General features: G+C 38.2%; 1 long non-coding RNA gene across 2 annotated transcripts in view; it reads left to right on the forward strand.

The window, feature by feature from the left end:
* Positions 1-20857, forward strand: part of LOC140605510 (uncharacterized) — a 33281-nt gene that overhangs the window by 11384 nt on the left and 1040 nt on the right. Inside the window, exons 2-4 of one of the 2 annotated variants that reach the window (XR_012008161.1) lie at positions 17615-17712; positions 18089-18297; positions 20356-20496. This is a non-coding gene — a long non-coding RNA (uncharacterized lncRNA). The remainder of the gene's footprint in view (positions 1-17614; positions 17713-18088; positions 18298-20355; positions 20497-20857) is intronic. The other variant, XR_012008162.1, reaches the window with a different exon arrangement.

A 20857-nucleotide genomic window follows, 5' to 3' on the forward strand; every position in this document is an offset into this window, starting at 1 on the left:
ATGATGCTCGGGGGCTGGTAAGGAGCAACCCAGGGGAAGCATGGCCTGGTGTAGACACTGCAGTGGATTCAAAGATGTGGTGTCTAACCAGTGTCAACCATCTATGTTCCCTGCTGTAGGTTCTTCAGAAGGAAGGTTGGGCCTTCAGTCTTTGGTAACCTAATGATTCTTTTCCCCTTAAACTTGTTGTAACCTTTATTTGGGCATCTAGTCCTTCAAAGGCTAGAATTCTTTGTGAAGCATTGCAAGGAAGAGTTAACATCTTTTATGCTTCATTCTCTCAAATTTAAAAATAATTCATAAGAGGCTTATCAGGAGCCGACAGTTGTAGATACTGGGTAAAGCAGCGATAAAGCATAAAATGCCTGCCCTCATGCAATACATGTTCTCCACGTGGGAGAAAGCAGGCCACAAATTTGGATGTCATTTTGAAGTGGTTTGTGACTATCCTGGCATGAAATAACCCAGGTTGGTAAGGGGTGTCAATGGGGTAGATTACAATAATAAATAGAATGTTTGAGGTAGGTCTCTCTGAGATGTTGATATTTGGATAGAGATTCAAAGGAAAAGGAAAAAGGAGCCATGTCTTAGGAGAAAATTCTACATATTTCCAAACATCTTGGACTATCTTTTCAAGGACAAGAGTAAAGAAAGCCTTGGAAGCTAGAAATAGCATGTCCCACTGAGTTGGATGGATCCATTTCTCTATCCTCATGATAAAGATGGACAATATCTTCCTTCCCTGGGGAATTTCTAGAATACTAAAGTCTTCTTCCTCTCTCCAGAGATTTGCTTATATCCCAGGGTAATAATATGGTAATATCTCTTTCTGGAGGGGAGGGTGAGTGATTTTTATAGCAATCCCCTGATAAGACCAGGGGTCCTAAATGGAGTATGCCTCGACTGTGACACAGCCAGGTGTGCACTGCACCAGCCCGAGGCTGTTCTTATGGCCCTCGTGGGACTTGGATGAGCAAGGGAACTAATGCCAGCATCACATGTATACTGTCTGCTATGTGCTATGAGTAATGAACTGTCTAAACCCATTTGGGCTTGTTTTTTTACTGACCAAATTTATGGGAGTCAGCCCAGCATTTCAGCTGCTGCTTAGGGATTGCTTGACCACTTGGCACCATGTGGATATTTAAGGAAAAAGCATTCTAGGCAGAGGAAATTGCTAGTGCAAAACCCTTGAGGAGGAAGTGTGCCTGGTTTATTTGATGAATGGCAAGAAAGGATGGAGTGAAATGAGTTGGGGAAAAGTAAAAAGAGAATCCAGAGAGGAATGGAGATGGGGCAGATTATGTAGGGTCTTATAGGGCAGTGATTTTAAGGACTTTGATTTTCCAACCCTGGCAAAACAGAAGTCCATTGGAGGTGTGGAAAGGAAACATCTGACATCTTCTAGAAAGTTCTGTGATAAGGATGAAGTATAGGAGGGCAAGGTAAGAAAAAAGAAACCAGTTAGGTGGTGATGGCAATAATGACGAGGGCTTTGACCAGGTTGATATCAGTGGGTACAGTGATACAGGGACAGACTGAGGCATCTTTTGAAGACAGAGTAAACATTTGCAGATGGATTGGTATGGATTTTCTATAAGGAAAAGATAAGATAGAAAATAATTTGACCAACAATTAGAATTCCCAGACATTAAAATGGGATAACTGTGAGTGGAACATATTTGAGAAAGGACATCAGTATTTCGATTTGAACAGTTTAAATTAAGGCATCCATTAGACATCCACATGCAGATGTTGAGTAAGGAGATAGGCAAGTGACCCTGCCATTTAAGCAACAAGTATCAATCATAGTTAGAAATTTGCAAGTTATCATCATAATGATATTACTTTGAGACAAGGTAACATTTTTTATTAACAATTCTGAGGCACAATTCACATACAATAAGCCACACATACTTAAATGTACAACTTAATACATTTCTAAATATGTATATACCCTCATGAAATCATTGTCACCATCAACAGAATGGACATATGTATCCATCACCCGCAAACATTTCATTCCCTTTTATATTTCTCTCATCTGCCCCATTCCTACTCCCAGATCAGTAACCACTGACATTATGGATATATAATGGGTACATAAATGGGATTGTGCAATATGTTCTTTTTCTGTGTGGCTTCTGTAACTCAGCACAATTATTTTAGGATGCACCCATGTCATCCCCATGCAGCATGAGTTTATTCCTTTTTATTGCTGAGTAATTTCCTAATGCATAAAAATAACAGTGTGTTTATCAGTTCACCTTTTGGTGGTTATTTGGCTTGTTTCCAGTTTGAGAATATTATAAATGGGATGCTATGAAGACTTATGTATAAGTCTTAACACCTATTTTCTAATTGGATTTTTTTTAACTGTATGTTCTAGATATAAGATCCTTGACAGATACATAGTTTGTGAATATTTTTCCAAATATATAGTTTGCTTTTCATCTTCTTAACAAGATCTTTCATGGAATTAAAGTTTTTTTTTTTATTTCAATAAAGTCCAATTCATCATTTATTTTTCTTTTATGGATCATGTTTTTGGTGTCATGTCTAAAAATGCTTTGCCCAATTCTGGGTTCCAAAGGTTTTGCCCTATGCTTTCTTATTAAAGTTTAATAGTTTCACACTTTACATTTAAATCCATGATCCATTTTAAATTATCTGTTGTACACGGTGTGATGTCTAGATTAAGATTCATCTTTTTGTCTATGAATGTCAAGTGTTGCAGCAGCATTTGTTGAAAAGACTGTCTTTCCCACATTGAATTACTTTTGAGGTGTTTGTCAAAAATCAGGTGGGCATGTTTGTGCTGGTTTTGATTACATAGCTATATAATAAGTCTTAGCATTGGGTAGAATGATTCTTTCACAAAATAATTATAACTATTCTAGTTCCTTTGCCTTTCCATATAAACTTTAGAATAACTTGTCTATATCTATAAAAATCTTGTTGACATTTTGTTGAATTTTCTTCTTTCTTATTGGCTTTAAGCAATTTGTGATATACTTTTGCAGTTTTGTGCATGTTTCTTGTTTTTGGGCTTCCTGCATGGAGCATGCTTCTCTATCTGCGTCTCTGCCTCTCTCTCTCTGTGTCTCTCATGAATAAATAAATAAAATCTTTTAAAAAAAGTAAAATAAGATAAAGCTTAAAAAAAAAAAGAAAGCCTAAAAATGAGAGAATTACTTTTATGAATGATACTATCTTATTCACATTCTCTGTCCTCTAGGGTTTTCTAGGCTACCTACATGAATAGAAGAAGGTAGCTTCATAGTAAGATTATGGGACTTTTTCTTATCTCAGAGCTGAACAAATACAAAGATCACACAATTTTCTAAAGAAGTATCAGAAAGATAGGTAGTATTCTATCTTTGGGGGATTTTCTCAGTCACTGGCAGTTTATAAGAATTTTTCTTACTTTGACTGCAAAGCTTGTCCATTGGACATCCATATTTGCATGTTCAATAATAGCATAGTCAAAACTGAATTCTCATTCTCTACAGAGTGTCTTCAGAGTGTCCGCATTCATTTCATACAGTCTGCTTTCTCCAGTCTTGAAACGTCACCTGTCTTATTTTTTGCTTATACTTCAAAGTCTATTTATTCATTCACATTGTCTTGTTTTTCTTGTCTTGAAATACACACTGAATTCTCCCATTGGTGCATTCTCATTGTTTCAAAATCATTTCCTTTCCTCTAATTCTTAACAAAGACTCCTGGTTAATCTCTGTGCTTCTCAAGTCCTCAGCCATAATCCATTTGTAGGCAGAATTGATATATCAGACTTCCCTACTTTCCACTTTAATCATGCCACTGGCTTTTCTTAGCATTCAGCTCCCACCAAATATGACTCAACTTTCATTAGTTTTTGTGCCAACTCCTACCACTCTGTTTTATTAATGAAGTCCTTTATTTATTTATCAATTCAACAAATATTTATCAAGTAGCCTATCTGAGCACAGTACTGGGTTTATAGGCACAAATGATATTCCCTACACTCATGGTCTTTGTATTCTACTTGGGAGCCAAAAACAACGACATTCATTTAATGTGAATTTTTTTAAAAAGATATATAACAAGCCATTATGTGTTTAAATTCAAAGGCTAGTATAGAAAACAAATATTCAGTAATGATTCAGTAATTTGTTAGGAGGGCTCATTCTGAACTGGGGAGGAAGGGGCTGGAGACCTAATTGAGGATGTTAGTGACAAGAAAAGTGTCTTGAAGAATAAATAGCATTTGTTCTGGTGGGAAGAACTATGAGGAGAAGAGATCTCATTTATGGTAAATAGTATAAGCAGAAGGAATAAGGTAGACATGCTTAGTTTATGTATTAAAGTCATCCAAAAACTATAGATTGAAGTTATCTCTCGAGAGATTTTGAATATTCTACTCAATCTTATAAAAAGAAGAATAATCTTTATAAGAGTTGCTAGTTATAAAGCTCTTATTTTGTGCTGTGGTTTCACATATTATCTCATTTAAATCCTAACTATTTCTCGATTGGTAGTATTATTCCCAGTTTAGAGATGAGAATGGAAAAAATCTCACAGATTTTAAAGGACATATAATGATGTAGGGCTGAGATTAGAACTCAGTTCTTCATGATTTGAGGCTAAGGCAGGTGCTTTTTCTGTTCTAGCTCACTGTCTTCCTCTGAATATATCACAGGTGATGAGTTTCTGGTGAAAGTCAGACAGTCAGAGAAAGGCTCTGGTGGGAGAAAAAGGAAGTCTGGGAGAAAGGAGGGAGGCCAGTTAAAGTGTATTTCAGAGAGAATGAGGACTGTAGCCAGAACAATATGGGAGAGAGGAAATATGTGAGAAATCTAGAGGTTAAGATATAGAAATACCTGATAGAAATACCAAGGTGAGGGAAACTCTTGTAGAGACTGAGATGTTAAGGTTGATTTTACACCAGTAATTTAGAAATAGCTCTTGGAAGGCTGGATGAAAATGTCCAAAGACATTTGGGAGAATGTGATTTGTGTTTGAGAAAAAGGTTAGATTGGCAATGTGTAGGCAATGATCTGGCACAGATTCCATGGACCTGGGATCAAAATAGTTCCCTACCAGAGAGAGGGGATAAAAATGAATACAGTTCTGGAACGTAACTCTTGAGAATGCCTTCATTTTGGAGACATAAGAAGAAACAATATCTATGAAAACAAATAAGAAACAATAATAACAACAGATGCTGTGCTTTGGGATTCAGAATAGTTTACTTTCAAGGAGGAGGCTTTAGCCTAAGAATGACTCCATTGCTTTTCTATGTGTTCATGGGCTCCAATAGTGAAAACATAATTTCTTCCTCTTTGGAAGTGCTACAATATAATTATTGGTTTCAAACACATTAGTGCTTGCTTATTTTCTGCCTTGCATTGTTCTCTACTAATTTTTTTTTTCTGTATGACTCTTGTCTCTGTAGACTCAGGACCAGAGAACATGTCTTCTGCTTTTTATATTTGCTATAGTATTTGACAATGCTGAGTGCATAATATGCACTTAGTAGATATTCAGGTTTATATATAGGATGTAACTGAGTAGAAAGGTCTATATTGGTGTAGCAATCTCAAGTTTTACTTAGCTGAGTCCTGAGCGTAGACAATAAATATAAATCATATTATTCTTCATTTACAAGTGATATAAATAAAGTGAAAAATCAGTGGCAGAATCAGTGCTATTATTTGGTGTTGTTTAGTTAAATCAGATATCTATTAAACTCCTAAAATATCAAGCAGTAGGAAGAATAAAAGACATCTCTCCAAAACTACTCTAGTAGGAAGAAGATGTTAAGATTTACTTTAACATGTAAATTTAGAAATCATTCTTGGAAGATTGAATAAAAATGTCCAGAAGACTCTTGGAAAAATATGATTGGAGTTGAAGAAAGAGATTAGATTGGCAATTAAACAATCTGAAGATGGGGACTAGAAGACCCACGACATATATAATTCTTTGTATTATAGTTATTTTTTATGCACATATGATATAGTGAAGTATATAATTATTTGAAGACATTGATTTATAAGACATCAATTATTTGAAGACATTGATTTATGGTGATTTTGAGAATTTAAAAGATTTCCTTTGGAACTTGAGAATACTTTTAGAATATCTACAGTCTTCAAGAAATTTGATCCCATTTGATTTATAGGTCTAAGAACTTGAGTTAAAGTATCAGTAGTAAATGGTGTGTGTGATTATGAGGAATCATAATATTGCATATTGAATCTAATACTCAGGAGAAAATGGTCATCTGTCTGGTATATGTTACTTAACAAACATTTATTGTTTTATGTTACAAGTATTGTGTTAGGTATTAGAACTCCAAAAGAACAAACATCCTCAACCACCAAGTTGCTGATAATCTAGAAGAGAGACAAATAAGTAAATATTCACAGTACAAAGACTTCTGATATAGGAGAATTCAAGAGACACCAGGACTTTGCCTCGAGGCAGATATGAGTGTGATATCTGGTTTTGCCTCTTTCTGAGTTGTATAAATTCGATCAACATAGTTCACTTCTCTGGGCTCAAATTCTTGATCTGTAAAACCAGGAGAATTTAGGGCACTGTGCAGAGTTCTTGGGAGCATCAGAGATGTTGCATTAGCTTTTATAACATGCTGCCTACTATAGAGTGGATAGATCAAGTGAAGATTGTCATCCTGCAAGTGGCAACAATGATGATAGTAGTAGGTCTTATGATAAAGCAGCACAGAAGAGATTAGGGAGGGCTTCATGGAGGAGGTGAGGATTAGTTGCCACAGTCAGACAGGCCCAAAGAAATATATCAGCATGAATGCAAATAAATTCAAAGTGGCAGAAATGAAGTTAACTCTAGGATAAGGATTATTTTGTTATTTTAAAAGCAGGCTTCTAAAGGGGCTTCCTCATATATAAGGTCAATCTTTTTTCTTCCTCAAATAATTGAAAAATTGTGTTGGATGAAGTATCAACAAGAAATTATTTAGAACTCAGAAAGACCTTAGAAATCCTCTAGCCCCACCTCCTTATTTTTTTAACAAAAATATTAAGGTCTGGAGTGGGCAAGGGTCTTGTTGTAGGGTCATATCAGCTTGTGGTGGCACAGCAGGAATCCAGAAAGGAGAATCTTGGCTTAGCCTGGTGTTATTTCTACCATACCAGTCTGCCTGGATAATGAGAAAGCAGTGCCCATGAGCACACTTTGATTGTTATTGTAACAGCGCATCAAATCACTTTACATTTCTTTGACATTTCTGAGCTTTTTGAAAAACTTTCATATTTGCTGTCTAATTTGATTTTCACAATAGCTTGTGAAGTATTTATAAAGTAGTTTCATTTGAGAAATAAAACAAAGATAACAACCACAAATTAAGGCAAGCCCTAAAGTAAAAAGAAAAGTTCTTGGTTCTTCAGTGCTGTCTCACATAGGCCAGAGATGGGGGAAAATATGATAGCTTTGTGGATAAAGTCTTTGAACATTTTAGATTTCTTGAAAAAGTCACAATTTCTAGTGTGAAATATATCGAGAGTTACAAATTTTTACATAGTGTACATACCTTCTTTATTTGGCCTGTTCAGGTCTTATCCTGATACCACACTCCTGGTTAATGAGGACAAAAATTAATTTGATTCAATCCTATGTAATATTGGTCCATATTAATGATTTAAATCTACCCTTTGAGTATTGTCAATTCTCTCCAGAAAGTAAATATTTTCTCCCTTAGTTCCCTTACCCTGAGAATGTATCTAAGGATATGGGGGAGAAATGTGGCTTACAGAGACTTGGGGTAGAATAGAGACTTGGATCCTTAGAGACATGCCTTTAGGCTTTAGTGAAACACGGATTCATGATCTTTTCTATTTGGTGTTGTTTGCTCTGCTGGAATTCATGTTCACTGGTGTGAACTGCAGTTTGGTTGGTTACACTTGGCTTGGAGAAGGGAACTTCTGGATGCTCAGGCCTCAACTTGGCTTTCACTGGCATTACAAGTCCCTTGAAATATGGTTATAATTGTCATTCAGCTCCAGCCCAAGCAGGCTAAAAAGCATCTGGAGTAGATTGTAATGATAGCTTCTATTCCTCACCCTTCCCATTATCTAGGCCCTTTGCCATTGGCTTTGTACATGCTGACACAAAAGGGGTGGACTCTATTCCCCATGCCTCCTTACCTCTGCTCCCAATCTGATCTAATTTTATGACTTGTGTTGAATCGTTGTTTTAAATACAGGTTCTTTTCTTCATTTCAAAATGAGTCAGGATGATGTTGTGTCAGTTCTGAGCCTAGGCCCTCAAGAGGCTGGGTGTGTTTCCTCTTGCTCTGTTGGGTCTCTGCCACTACTATGATAATATGCCAGGGCTGACCTGCTGGAAGATGAGAGACACATGGAGCAGAGCCAAGGGAACTAATCAGCCCAGCCTAGCTTAGATCAGCCATAAGTCATCTTACCCCAGAAATCTTACCAAGTGCAGCCCAAATCAGCGACCGGAGCACTGTATCCATAAGTTAATAAGTACTTATTGCCTTGTGTTATTGAGGTTTTTTGTTGCTGCTATTTTTGTTATGCAGCAAAAGCTAACTGATAAACCATTTCACCCCCAATATGGCAACTCTCTCAGGGAAGCTTCCCAGTCTCTTTACCTACTATTAATGTCTATTGGCTAGATGCCAGGAGGAACACACTTGTAGATGAACTTTCTCATGGTGAGGAAACTATAGAGTGTCTCATTTAAAGAGTACTTGAAATAACCTGTTATAGAACTTATTCCATTGGTTAATTTGGTAAAGAGTTCAAGGAAGCAGAGGCTCCTTTTAGATTGGATATTGTCAAAAAGCAAAGGTAATTTCATGATGGGGTATTTCAAGAAATCTTATCTGTAGGGAAGAGACTACAGTGAGAATAAAGCTATAATTCTAGAGAAGTAGCAGTTGTTCATTTAGCGTAGGGGCATGTTAGGTGCTTTGTGTTGCACAGTCACCTTCATCTTGTTTTATCATCATCGCAGAGCTCTCTCCCTTGGAGTAGTATTCTGGGAGGTCATTTGTATCCAAAAGTAGAACCAACTGGCCTGTGAGCATCAGTCAGTTATTACAAGTCAGCTTGTAATAACATTGAGGTCTGGGTGTGAATATCTGATCAGTTCTGGAAACCAGCGCTGGTCTTTTCTCATTACCTTAGAAATCCTTATAGAGGCCACACAGGGATTTCTGAATTCTACTAACACCATATGTGGGTGAACAGAGAATCTGGGGATTTAGATTCACATCCTTTCTCTTTTCCCAGCTCTATTTTACAGTAACTTTTACCCAGTGAAGACACTCCTGGATAGATGTGTGTGGAGGCTTTGAGGTAATGGTTGACAAGAAACTGAAATGGCAGTAGGGAAAGACCCTTCCTCTGCTCTGCTATACAATCTTCTCTTAGTGTTTCCTCCTATTCTAGATCACAGCAGGAAAATCGGGGCACCTTTCTCTCAACTTTTATCTGCTTGTGTCTTGCTCTTCCTCAACTCTTGGGCTACAAAGGGTGTTTATTTTTATTTTCACTTTAGAGAGGCAAAATATTACAGTGTTTTGAACTGCTAAGAATTCCTAGCTCTGCCACATACTAATCAGATCTTGGACAGAAAAAGAAATCATTTTTTTTCCAAAATAGTATACCCATTATAAATATTAGTGATTTTTCTCTTTCTCATGGTGACTGTTTTATTCATTCTTCCTGTCAGCTATTTCCCTGAGTGTGCCAGGGGGACAGTGAGGTAGGAGGCATTAGCTCCAGTTTAGTGAATATGGTAGTAAGTGGCCACCCAAAAGTGTCTGTTTCTCTGAGCTGATGCTAGTATTTCAATTGATTCTTTAAAATCTATCATATCTCTCGACTAGGAGGATTAGGAGAAGTGGTTTCCTCCTGAAACCCTCTCTTTATGATCTATTGAAAAGTGATATTTCTCCTAGTACCATATCTTTGACTCTGTGTGGGTCAAATAGACCCAGAGTGAGGGCAGTGTGTTGTAGCCATTAGAATGTAGAGCACAAGCTCTGGAGTCGAGTGGCCTGTGCTCCACTTGTGACTTCACCAAGAACCTGAGCATGAAATATTTAGTAACCTTTCTACATCTATATAGAATGTATATGTATGAAATCAAAACCTACCTTGTATGTTCATTGTGATGATCATGTGACCAATCTGACAAAAGCATTTAGGACAAAATCTGATATCTAATTAATAAAAATAATACAGCATCTTAGAGCAGTGCTATTATATGACACAATATAGATATTTACAGTGGCTATTAGTAATATTTTTACTTGTAAACTATGACTCTGGTTCTATTACGCCAAAGTTTCCTGCTCCTTTCCTGAGCTGTATCATAAATATTCCTTGACCTAGAGCCTTCTTCCTAGGGTAGGGAGTAGAGAATGGGTGGGTCCATTTTTCTATCTCCTAGAGCTTTGTTTTCTGTGGTGACTAGCCCCTATAGGGTACTTGTATGTGATGTATGCCTAAAATTGTTTCTTGAATGAATGAGTAAGTATTCTATAGTTTTTTGACTTCCTCTCCCTTTATTCAGGGCTTAGAACTATTTAGCTTTTAAAATATTACATGAAACTGTTTTTTCAACATTGAGAATACCATCGGAGATTAATTTCCAAACTCCTGAAAGGCAGTGGCAGGAAGGTGGCTGGTAACAAGTTTATTATACAAGCTCTGTCCTTTGGAGAGCATAGGAGAAATGTCAAGTGGATTTGAATTCACTTAAACCACAAAGTTTATTTGTGCATCCTGTCCATTTCTTCCTTCTTTATCCATGCCTGAAAATATTAAGTATTTCTTCATATTTAGGTAGAGCAGAGCAACTCACTGATGGATACTTTTTCTATATCTGAGTGAGAATTAATCTAATTCTTCATCATTTCATGAAAAGTCAATACCGGAGAGCATTGGGATGCTAAGAGTATAGTAGGAAGCCAAGAACAAAGTGAAACATGAAGAGACGCCTCAACAGCCCCAGGGCTTACTATGCCTGAAGTGGGAGAGGCCAAGGGGACCTCAGTTGTCTCTCAGTCACTGCTCTGTCTCTGTTGTCATAGCACAACACACATTTTTTAGAATACTCTAATGTTCCTGGCTAGGAAGAAGATAGGATAATCCAGAGATGAAAGAAAAGAAAGAGAGAGGAAGAGAGAGAGAGAGTGAGAGAATTTCTAGTTTGCTTTAGAAGGTATAGCATCCTAAGCCACCCTCTTAATTATACCCTTCAAAGGCACATGTACATTATCCTGGGCTCAAGGGAGATGCAAAGGCACTAGTCTGTCCATAGCAGACCTGGATTTCCATTCTCCAGGGCAGAATGAACATGCATCAATGCTTTTTGGGTGGAGGCAAAGTTCAGCAGCACCGCAGGGTGAGTGAGGACATCTGGTAATGGCAAAGCTGCTCTGTAGAGCTGGTGGTTTCCAGCCCACCTGGCAGGAGTGAGAGGGATGGCTGCATGCCTCTCCCAGGTGCTGGCAGCACAGTGCCACCTGTGGAAACACAAAAGGTCTGAAGCAGACTAGAGCAGTAGTCTCTGCAGCAGTTGCTCCTGCTCATCGGCCTGCATACATGAATATATGAATATTCTCCTTATAGTTAATTTTTAATTCGATTAAAATATATAAATATGAAAATATATACATATTGGTGGTATATACTCAAAAAAAGTAGTATGTCCTGGGATTTTATACAAATAATTTTCTCTCTCTCTCTCGGTCTCTCTCTCTCTTTTTTAAAGATTTTCTTTATTTATTCATAAGAGAGAGGGGGAGAGAGAGAACAAGAGAGGCAGAGACACAGGCAGAGGGAGAAGCAGGCTCCATGCAGGGAGCCCAACGTGGGACTCGATTCCGGGTCTCCAGGATCACACCCTGGGCTGAAGGCAGCGCTAAACTACTGAGCCACCCGGGCTGCCCTCTCTCTTTCTTTTAAAGATTTATTTACTTTTTTTTAGAGAGAGAGCACAAGAGGGAAGAGCAGTGGGAGAGGTTGAGAAAATTCTCAAGCAGACTCCATGCTGAGTGTGGAGCCTGACGCTGGACTCAGTCTCACGACCCTGAGATCATGAACATAGCCAAAACCGAGAGTCAGAGGCTTAACTGTGCCACCTGGGTGCTTCCAAATCATTTTCTCTTAGGGTAGAAAAGGATTTCTAGTGTTGTTCATCTTGTGCAATGCTGTCTAGCCCAGTTCTGGTTGGGTAGTTATGGTGGTATATCAAACGCCCCCAATACTCAGTGACTTAAAACAGTAAATGTTTGCTATTGTATGTGAATCTATGGGTCCATTAGTTCTGCTGATCGAGGTAGAGCTCTGCTGATTTCAGTGAGTCTTTTTATACCCTGTGTTCAGCTGGCTGGCTGAGGATGACCTCACTGGCAAGTCTTAAGGTTGGATGACAATGAGCTGGTATGATGGGGGATGATTATCACTCATCATCCACCAGGATGATCCAAGTTTTTACTCATGATAGCTGGTGAGGGTGGTAAGAGAACAGGCTTCTTGAAGAATAGGCTCAGAACTGACACAGGTTACATCAACCATATCCTATTGGCCAAAGTAAGTCACAAAATCAGTCCAGATTCAAGGAGGTGGGAAGGGGGAAGACCACTTTTTGATGGGAATAGATGTGAAGTTGTAGGGCAAAAGGCAAGACAAGGGGGATAGTTGAGACTATCTTTGTAATTAGCATAAAATAGATGTTGCTTCTGAATACATTTTTGCCAGATGAATTGGTGACCTTAAAGGACACCTAATTGTCCCCACTGTGCATTTCAGTGCTCTTTACTATGTCTTCACCAAATGGTTACTCACCCTTGACTTAAACACCAGCTGTGATAGGAAACTCTACCTTCAATTGTAGCTCTCTTCTTCTGAAGTCAGTAAACTGAATTAAACTGCATGAAAACTCAGGGCAGTTTGGGTGGTTCAGTTGGTTAAGCATCTGCCTTCGGTTTGGGCCCTGATCCCAGGGTCCTGGGATGGAGCCCTGCATCTTGCGCCCTGCTCAACAGGGAGTCTTCTTCTCCCTCTCCCTCCGCCCCCTCCCCTGCTCATGCTCTCTCTCTTGTGTGTGTTTTCTATCTCTCTTACATAAATAAATAAAATCTTAACAAAAAATAAACTGAAAAAAATTTACCTGTTTGGAGCTCTGTTTCTCTGTGAAATATTGGGAAGATCTTCAAAATCCCTAATAGATTTAACAATGTAATTTTTTTTTTAGGACATTCTGTGTGGCTTGTGAAATAGGACCCCCTTTCCTCATCTCTCCACCTTTCCCTTCCATTTAGTATAAAGGAATCATGTATTTTTGAGGATAGGTACCCTATGAAAACATCTACTCAGTTTTTGTCAAAGACCCAGAGGTCAGAAATTGATGAGCTTCAGACAGTGTACTTTCTATATCACTTTCATGATGGTATCTGCTATAGAACACTTCTTGCTGCATAAAAAGAGGTAGTTCCAAAGAAGTCATTTGGCATTTCCAAAGGGCTTTGCAGACATTCTGAGTTTCCCCTGTGGCAATTCTGTGAGGTCAGTGAAGGGTTTTCATTCTTCTTAACTTATAGATAAAGGTTTAGATGCAGGTGGTATGGCCTAGTTCACAGGATATGTCAATGGTTGAACTTGGATAAAAGCTTGTGGCCTGGGGCTCTGTCAGGAAGCTGACCTGTATTTATATTGGTGGGTGAAAGCAGATTGAGTCCTTGGGCTTGAATTCAACCCTGCAGTTCTCACATAGCTGAGAGTCAGAGCCTTGGCCTGTATAGCAAAAAGGGATTTCAGAGGTCTTCTGCTCTAGGGCTAGGTTCTGATCTGGTTGTGAAATCAATTTAGTGGATTGTAGGTTAAAATTCTAAAAAGTGATATAAAAGATAATAAAAGAATAAAATAGAAAATAGATTGAATTCATATAGTAAATGTTAATAGAAATGTTTTTATTCTGTATAAATAAATGTGTATCTGTGCATATGCATCTATATGTATAGAAATATAGAGTGTTGCCATTTAATGTATTATTTCTTGCTATGGTTCATTTTAAAAAAATTTAAAGCCATTGGTGTAGTTTAGCCTCCCTTAGTTTAGAACCCAGGCAACTGAGCTCTCAGGAACCTGAAGTGACTTGACCCAGGTCATCCAGAAGGTTGGTGGCCAAAGATAGGTTTAAAATTTGGGTTCTTTCTTTCTTTCTTTCTTTCTTTCTTTCTTTCTTTCTTTCTTTCTTTTCTTTCTTTTTTTTTTTAAGATTTTATTTATTTATTTATTTATTTATTTGAGAGAGAGAGAGAGAAAGAGGGAGAGGAGCCGGGGTTGTGGAGGCCAAGAAAATGAAGGCCATTCCACTTTAAGGTCAGCGTTAGCACAAGTACAGCCATCCCAGCCTGAAATTTACATTACTTCAGTTACAGAAAAAATAGTTTACAGCTTAATGTCCTAGAAAGCCCCATATTAGAATAAAAACAGAGCCCAAGCCAAGAGCAGGAAGCTCCTATTAGAATGAGAACAGAGCCCAAGCCAGGGGCAGGAGGCCTCATATTAGAATAAGAACAGAGCTCAATGCCCTTGAAGGCCCCATATCCAAATGTAAACAGAACTTGAGGAATTGCTCCACCCCTTCTGGAGTTCCCCTAGACCAGCCCTTAAAACTAAGCTAAAACCCACCTCGGGGTCCAAGTCCCTGCTCCGCTGTATCGGGTATACTTGGACCCAAGCTGGAGCTTGTAAATAAACCCTCCTGTGTTTGCATCGGTGTTGGCTCCTCGGTGGTTTCTCGGATTCGCGATCTTGGGTACAACAGAGGGAGAGGGAGAGAGAGAATCCCAATGAAGATCATGGCCTGAGCTGAAACCATGAGTCTGATGCTTAACCAACTGAGCCACCCAGGCATGCCTAGAATTTATATTCCCTCATTCCCTTTGGAGGCAGCATAACATAGTGGAAAGGGCAGCGGATTTTGGTTCAAATAGAAGTTTGGTTCAAACCTTTGCCCCATTATATACTGGTTGTATAACAATAGACAAATAGCTTATCTTTATTTTACAAATGAGAAAGCTGAGACTGAGGGAGGTTAATACTTACACTTTAGGATTTAAGGTGGGGGTTAAATTCAGTAGGTGGGGGTTAAATTTGATAAGATGATATGGATGAAATAATTAAGACCTGGGTCACTTGGTAAATAATTTTTTCTTCCAGGCATCCCAAAGACCATTATTACCCCACTTCTAAATGTAATTCATAAATATATATATATATATATATATATATATATATATATATATATTCATATATATTTTAATACTTATGCTAAGGTTTAATGATTTTTATATATAATTTTATATGCAAAATATAGATGATTTTATATATATAAACACCTTGGCATAATTAGTGATATAAGCAAACACCTGAATAATTCTAAATTGAGTTTTATGCACAAATATGTGCTAGGACTTCTTTTTGTTTGTTTTTAAAGATTTATTTATTTATTCATGAGAGACACAGACTGAGAGACAGAGGCAGAGACATAGGCAGAAGGAGAAGCAAGCTCCTCGCAGGGAGCCTGATGCAGGACTTGATCCTGGATCCTGGGATCATGCCCGAGCTGAAGGCAGGCGCCCAACCGCTGAGCCACCCAGGGGTCTCTGTGCTAAGACTTCTAAAGATTATAAGGAAATGTAGAGTTCATCTAGTAGACAAAAATGAATCATATACATATGAAAAGTTACTTTGCAAAAAAAAACAGAACTTGATAATTATAATAGTATTATATGAATGGCCCCTCAAATAAATGTTGTATCTCTGATGAGGGAGAAATCATTGTGAAGTAAAGGAATCAAGGAGGGCTGCCTGGAGGGTTTTCAGGATTGGTAGAATTTAGAAAGTCATGGGCAGAAGATAACATCATGGGAAAGAGGGAAGGTACAAATAAAAGGTGCAGAAGTGGGAAATATAATGATGTAAGACAAATTCAGTCTGGGCAAATGAAGGGTACAGGTAAAGGAGCAGGAGTGAGGAAGCCTGAGATCAAATTCTAGAGGGCCTGGTTTGCCAGGCTCAGGACTTGACATCTTGTTCTGCAGGAAATGGGATCCTATGAGAGGTTTTATCTGAGTAGTGGTATGAGAATAGAGTATTTAAACACAGTTAATTCCCAGTTTATTAGGAGGGCATAGTTTCTTGGAGATGAAATGTCTTGTTCAATTTTAATCATGGGAGGTTAAAAGATCACCGGTCACTTTAACCACACAGAACTTAAAAAAAGAAAAAAAAGACAAAGGTAATTGATTCAATTTGAATAATTTAAGTTTGAAGCCAGGCTGACTAACAACATACCTCATAGATCTTGGGTAAAGCAGGTTTGGAGAAATTTTTTGAAAGCATTAACAAGAAGTGGATAAGATGCTAAGTTCTGGAGATCAGTCAAGGAAGGAGGAACAATCCAAGTCCTGACTGGGGGCAAGAAAAATGGCTGGGATGAAGGGATGCCCAGTACTCAAATTTCATGCAAATACTAAAGGAGGTTTATAGAAATGGTCCCATCAGAAATGACTGATGTTACTTAGAAACCTAAGAAAATGATGATTTGGAGCCCAGCATGGGCATTGCAGTTGACAGTCCAGGAAGTAGATGACCTGAGGTTCTCACACTGAACCCAAGAACACAGATGTCACTTCCTGTGAACTCAGCGTGAAGCCAGTAATTTCTGTTTTTTTATTCTTGAGGTGATGGTTTTTTTGCTGTTCCCATATTCCAGACCAATCCTTTCTCCTTTGATATCCAAGTTTCAGCTCTTCTGCTCAAACTAGGAGTGTTGTAAAAACAAAACAAAACAAAAATATATATACAGGATATAAATATTCTTTGTACCTCTCATACACAATCTGTGTGCAAAACAATCATATTATTTAATTATTGTTGCTGCTATTCTTATTATTCGTGTTTTTCTTTTTATTACTTTACAATTTTTATCTTCTTTCTGGAAATATCAATATATGTTGTCAGAGGTAACTGATAGAAAGCAATAGTAAAAATTTTATTAGCATCTCTGAATGAGAAACACACTTTGTTGATAGTATTTGTACTTCTTCCAGCTCTATTGAGGAATAATTGGCAAATAAAAATTGTGTAAATTTAAGGTACACAATGTGATGTTTTGATAGATATATACGTGTGTGTACATATGTGTGTATGTGTATATATATATATCTCATATATATATGATGGCCATATTCAACCATCACCTCAAAGTGGAACTCATAAAAGCAGGGAGTAGAATGGTTGGTGGCTGCCAGGGGATGAAAGTTGGGAAATGGAGAGATGCTGGTCAAAGGATACAAAGTTTCAATTTTGATCCTATTTGTACTTAATTAGCCAGTCTTCAAATTCATATTTCCAGACTTCTCAGTTGGATTTCAAAATGACCCTGCAATATAACAGTTAATAGAGAATTTAGGGATCACTAATTCCCCCTCCCTTTCCTCCTTCTTGGCACATAATCACAAGTTTCCCAGATTCTTCCTCATTATGTTTATCTTTATCTTTTTATATTCTTGTCTGATGTTACTTGTTCCCTTTATATTTAGGACAATAAGAACTGAATACAGTGCTTCATCTATGGTTTGACTTTAATGAGTCACAGAAGGATGATCATGGAATTTGTCCAGGACAAGAATTTCTACTGGTATGGATAAATATATTAGATTTGTGACATCAGGGGATTCCTGGGTGGCTCAGAGGTTTAGCGCCACCTTCAGCCCAGGGCGTGATCCTGGAGTCCCGGGATCGAGTCCTACATCGGGCTCCCATCATGGAGCCTGCTTCTCCCTCTGCCACCACCGCCCCCCGCCGTGTCTCTCATGAATAAATAAATAAAATCTTAAAAAAAAAAAAATTTTGTGACATCAAGATAGCAGTACAAGTGGCATCATACCCAAGTTACACATCTTTCCAATTTCACTTGGCCCACTTGCTCCTTGGTTCCCTCTGCCACTTGCTCTCTTGAGTCCTAATGTAACTGACTCCTCTCATGACATTTCTAGCTATCTCTGCTTCCCCAGTGTAGGCTGGTGTCCAGCATTGCCTCTGTTGTTCCCATTATGGCAGAAGTCTCAGCCCAGTACTACCAGACTCAACCCATCTGGAGCAACAGAGACTTGGATGCAGTTCAACTCACCTCTTCAGGACTCAGATGAAGTGCCATGGGCAAGAGATCTGGCTTCTCCAGTGGCTGCTCAGAGGGCCAGGAGGGACAGACAGATAAATGAAGGTATTCATGCCCCCCTAGACAAAGTTTGATCAATGATAAATGGGAGATAGAAGGGAGTCAGTAGATTTTTTTTCCCTTTCTCCTAATGGATCGTTCTTAGGTATAATCAGTCAAAAATGCATAGTGACATTTGGGGTGAATAAAAAACCAGCTAAGTTTCCTTGTGAAGTTATGGACATCATGATATGCATAAGCTTTCATTTGCTTTCTCCCTTCATGCTGGCCTAGCATTGCTGTGAAAGGAACAGCACATATACCATGTCTGTAGCTCTGTCTTCTAGAAAACTTGAACTAAGCCACATGCTGATTCTGTAATCATTTATTCTACAAACATTTACTAATGCTTTCCATGAATTCCAGATAATGTGCTGAAAGCTGTCTCCCTCGCTTGGAAGGTTGCTCATGGTGTAGTAGAGGGAGTCAATTATTTATGTGTTACTTATAAATCTTTGTCGAATCACAATTTTTCTCAATGTTATTGGTACAGTTGATGTTTGGTAGAGATTAATGTGAAATTTGGCCTAGGATTTAAATAACATTTTATCACAGCATTTTCTCATGTCATTTAACATATTTCGAAGCACTGGGTTTGTGGTCATAAAGTTCCACTAAACGAATGTCTAATAATTAATTAACCATTTTCCTAAATTTGAATGTTTGTTTTCTTCTTTCACATCATTCTCTCTCCCATCTCTCTCCCTGACCATGCTCTTCCTTTCTTCACTGTCTTTAGTCCCAGCTCCCCTCCCCTTCCACACTGACCCCTTCTGTCTCCTCCTCCTCCTCCTTCTCTTGACTTACACATTTAATACTAGGATGAACACCTTAGCATGCAAATCTTAGCCATTATGAAAGATAAAGAACCTAAACATGTTATCTCAGTCCCCCTTTTCAGAAATACTATGATGTGTATTAATGAACAAGTAAAGCATGAAAGCAGAGGGCGCCCATGCTCTTTTCCAGGAATTATCATCCCTTTACATTATCCTTAGGAATGTTGATATCTTTAGGAAAGATTTCTAGAAGTGGATAATGTGTCAAAGGATAAGAGTAGAGTGCCTCAAGGCAATGGAGGAGATAGCTAAATTTCTTTATGTTAAGTTTATCCCTAAAGTTAGACACCAAAATTCCCTTGAAATTTGTTATTTTAATTGATGGATATAGTATGTTATGGTTTTCAGATTTTGTTGGTGTGGTTGAACATATTTCTTTAAGAAGTTTAGCAACCTTGTTTTCTTTCCCTTTTTTTTTTTTTTAAAGATTTAAAAAAAACTTATTCATAAGAGACAGAGAGAAAGAGGCAGAGGAACAGGCAGAGGGAGAAGCAGGCTTCCTGTGAGGAGATTGATGTGGGACTCAATCCCAGGTCCACAGGATCACGACCTGAGCCAAAGGCAGTTGCTCAACTGCTGAGCCACCCAGGGGCCCTCTCATTTTAAATAATTTTATTTATTTGAGAGAGAGAGTATGAGCAGGGGGTGGGGCAGAGAGGGAAGGAGAAGTAGACTTCCTGGTGAGCTGGATCATGCTGGGCATGATCCCAGGACCCCAGGACCACGACCTGAGCCGAAGGCAGATACTCAATGACTGAGCCACCCGGGTCCACAACCCTGTTTTCTTTTGTGGATTGCATGTTTACATCTATTGGAGTTGTAGGGTTTTTGGTTTTTGATTTTTGGGTTTTTTTTTTTTTTTTGTGAGTAGCCTTTACAGATTAGGAATATCCTCTAGTGTCCTGTGGTATTTCTCATAAATATTTTTCTTAATAATGATTTTTTAATTCATGATTTTACTTTACAAACAGGGCAGACATTTTCCAATCTAGTTTTTCCATATTTTTTATTAGTTTGATATTCAACCTTGTCTCATCTGCAAATCAGACGAAAGAAACCATTTTCAAAGTGATTGATTTTTTAAAAAAAAATAGCATGAAACAAAAAACATTGAACCCAATAAGACAAAGGTCAGAAGCAGGCCATATGGGCTGACATTTGTCTGCTAATAATTTTAACTTAGTGATTCATCATTCAGAGATGCCTTTCTCTCTTCTCCATGAAGTCACTGTGAGAGGCTCTGTCCTCTTAACCTCAGCATGGTGTTTGTGCCCGTGTGCAGCATCTTTACCACTACTCTCCAAGAGCTCCAGTACCACCATGCAAAAGGGAAGGCCAGACGTGGATGGTTGGATTTACGAAACAGGTAATAATTCCTGGAAAATTGCAAAGCTCCCTCTGTTCTCATACTTCACTTGCTCATTAATACAAACCATAGTATTTCTGGAATTGGGTTGGTGAAATAACATCACTAGGTTCTTAATTTTTCCTGCTGAGAACTGGGGCAAAACTTACGGGAGTAATCATGCAACATGGGACTATACAAAATTCATCATCGACAGAGTCAACCCACAGCATTTCTGTGACCCCGTCTAAATCCTGGGAGCTTCCCCTGGACATACCAACTTACATCATGTTAGGAGGCATCATTCTAGCTTGGGGTATAATTCCTTCTCAGTTTTGTTTTCCTTCCACACCCTCTCTAGTTTTTAAACAGTTAACCTTGA

The sequence above is a fragment of the Canis lupus genome, chromosome 15, assembly GCF_048164855.1.
Source record: "Canis lupus baileyi chromosome 15, mCanLup2.hap1, whole genome shotgun sequence".
Classification (NCBI taxonomy): domain Eukaryota; kingdom Metazoa; phylum Chordata; class Mammalia; order Carnivora; family Canidae; genus Canis; species Canis lupus.